Source organism: Antedon bifida, chromosome 3 (genome assembly GCF_963402885.1).
Source record: "Antedon bifida chromosome 3, ecAntBifi1.1, whole genome shotgun sequence".
Classification (NCBI taxonomy): Eukaryota; Metazoa; Echinodermata; class Crinoidea; order Comatulida; family Antedonidae; genus Antedon; species Antedon bifida.
In genome coordinates, this window is record NC_136228.1 from 20343864 (window position 1) to 20347154 (window position 3291).

At 39.3% G+C, this 3291-nt stretch overlaps 2 non-coding genes across 2 annotated transcripts; both read left to right on the top strand.

Moving 5' to 3' along the window:
• Nucleotides 1-1581: 1581 nt before the first annotated feature.
• Nucleotides 1582-1653, top strand: Trnad-auc (transfer RNA aspartic acid (anticodon AUC)). The gene has a single exon. It is a non-coding gene; the product is annotated as a tRNA-Asp (tRNA).
• A 292-nt stretch (nt 1654-1945) lies between these two features.
• Nucleotides 1946-2017, top strand: Trnad-auc (transfer RNA aspartic acid (anticodon AUC)). The gene has a single exon. It is a non-coding gene; the product is annotated as a tRNA-Asp (tRNA).
• The last annotated feature ends 1274 nt before the right edge of the window (nt 2018-3291 follow it).

Sequence of the window (3291 nt, forward strand, 5' to 3'; positions counted from 1 at the left end):
CAATTTGATCTCTGGTGCGCGTGCGTACAACTGAGGGACTAGTGCTGTTCCGCCGTACAATGCCTAGAATGTTAAAGAGTCGCTATCTAATCGAGTTTGAACAATACCACAAAAGCCCCAGAGGTCTAATGGTTAGGACATCTGCATATCAAGCAGAAGGTTCCGGGTTCGAGTCTCGGTTAGGAGGACTTTTTCTCATTCTCACAGATTTCCTCCTCTTTATCGTTTCAAATTAATTAATTAAATTTCAGTATATCACCGGGTGGTTTAGAATTAATGTTCTATGCTTGATGTGTTTATATATATAAAAGTATCTCTTTGGAGATCCCGCTTCGTCAATAAAATACTGAAAGATAAGGGCATATCAATTTGATGTCTGGTGCGTGTGCGTCCAATTGAGGGACTAGTGCTGTTCCAACGTACCACGCCGAGAGTGTTAAAGAGTCGCTATTAACTCTCATGACAGCCAAAATTTGGGCAGTCACCTTTGCGGCAAATCTTGCAAAACTTGTTCATTAGTTGACTCTACTGAAAAATTTAAGAGTAATAAAACTGGCTGCATTTTTCTGATTAGACAATCTATTAATTGTCTAACCAATTAAGCTGCTTTTTAGTTTTATTCCAAAATTGTTTATATCTACCAAACTATCATCTTTGTTTTCTACCCAATACTATCTACACCCTCTATTCAACAGCCTTATGCCTCTTTTGTTTTATTTCTTTTATTCCTGTCCACTTAGGCAGCGCTTGCCTGATATTTCTATCTATCTTGACTAAGTACCTTCACTTGCACTGATGAAGGGCTAGTGTTGCCCGAAAGCTCTGCTAACTTTTCTGGCTGTTTTACTTTATTGTTTTGATGTAGGTTTTCGCTTTTTTTTTTGCATCTCCATTGAGATCCAGCCACTGATGATACCTACAGCATTGTCATTTTTTCAGTAGTTTGCCTTTGCATTTTTATATATATATATATATATATATATAAATCATACTGTAAATTATAGAAACAGTGCTCATATTCGGAACATGATCTCATAATCGCGTCAAGCATAGCTCATTGGCGAAAGTTCCGTATTTTTTAGTTGTATGAAGTGGTATGATACTCGCCCTGTGAGCGAGAGGTTGCAGGTTCGAATCCCGCCAGAGACATTTTTTCATACAACTAAAAAATACGGAACTTTCGCCAATGAGCTATGCTCGACGCGATTATGAGATCATGTTCCGAATATGAGCACTGTTTCTATAATTTACAGTATGATTTATATATAATTTACACAGTGCTACGCAACATCATTGATTTATATATACATATATATATATATATATATATATATATATATATAAATCATACTGTAAATTATAGAAACAGTGCTCATATTCGGAACATGATCTCATAATCGCGTATATAAACACAGTAGGCAAAGAAAATTAATTCTAAACTGCCTGGTGATATACTGAAATTTAATTAATTAATTGAAACGATAAAGATGAGGAAATCTGTGAGAATGAGAAAAAGTCGCCCCAACCGAGACTCGAACTCGGACCGTCTGCATCCAATCGAGTTCGAACAATACCATGAAAGCCCCAGTGGTCTAATGGTTAGGACATCTGCATATCAAGCAGACGGTCCGAGTTCGAGTCTCGGTTGGGGCGACTTTTTCTCATTCTCACAGATTTCCTCATCTTTATCGTTTCAAATTAATTAATTAAATTTCAGTATATCACCGGGCGGTTTAGAATTAATTTTCTTTGCCTACTGTGTTTATATATATAAAAGTATCTCTTTGGAGATCCCGCCTCGTGAATAAAAATACTGAAAGATGAGGGCGTATCAATTTGATCTCTGTTGCGCGTGCGTACAACTGAGGACTAGTGCTGTTCCGCCGTACCACGCCGAGAATGTTAAAGAGTCGCTATCCAATCGAGTTCGAACAATACCATGAAAGCCCCAGTGGTCTAATGGTTAGGACATCTGCATATCAAGCAGACGGTCCGAGTTCGAGTCTCGGTTGGGGCGACTTTTTCTCATTCTCACAGATTTCCTCATCTTTATCGTTTCAAATTAATTAATTAAATTTCAGTATATCACCGGGCGGTTTAGAATTAATTTTCTTTGCCTACTGTGTTTATATATATAAAAGTATCTCTTTGGAGATCCCGCCTCGTGAATAAAAATACCGAAAGATGAGGGCGTATCAATTTGATCTCTGTTGTGCGTGCGTACAACTGAGGACTAGTGCTGTTCCGCCGTACCACGCCGAGAATATTAAAGAGTTGCTATCCAATCGAGTTCGAACAATACCATGAAAGCCCCAGTGGTCTAATGGTTAGGGCAACTGCATATCAAGCAGACGGTCCGAGTTGGAGTCTCGGTTGGGGCGGCTTTTTCTCATTCTCACAGATTTCCTCATTTTATCGTTTCAAATTATATATATATATATATATGATTTATATATAATTTACACAGTGCTACGTAACACAATTGATTTACATATACAGTACACAATATTAAAAAAGCGTTGCGTATTAAAAGTTGGAATTTATTCTGACAAGTTAGGCCTCCACTGATTGTGAGGGCGTTTGTTGTATGGTGGGTAAAAATTCTGTGATAATACCATATAATTTATATGGCTCAGTGGTCTAGTGGAATGATACTCGCCCTGTATTAAGCGAGAGGTCGCAGGTTCAAATCCCGCCTGAGATATTTTTTCATACAACTAAAAAAATATGAAACGCGATTATGAGATCATGATTTATATATAATTTACACAACAGTATGATTAATATATAATTTACACAGTGCTACACAACACAACTGATTGATTATTTTCTTCAACTTTCTTGATCACCTCTTTATCTAATTGTTGATCTGTATCAAATGGAATCGTTTCAGTAGCTGTAGACGTATCCGGATATTCACCCCGGAAAACTACCCCCCGGACAACCACCACCTGGACAACCACCACCTGGACAACCACCACCTGGACAACCACCCCCTTAGGACAACTACCCCTTTAGGACAACTACCCCTTTAGGACAACTACCCCTTTAGGACAACTACCCCCGGACAACTACCCCCCGGACAACAACCCCCTAGGACAACTACCCCCTGGACAACTATCCCCTGGACAATTACCCCCTAGGAACAATTACCCCCGGGACAATTACCCCCGGACAATTACCCCCCCCCCCCGGTAATAACCCCGCGGACAACTACCTCTGACACAATACTCCCCGTAGGACAACTACCTCCTGGACCTGGACAATACTACGAGGGCAAATAATCTTTTA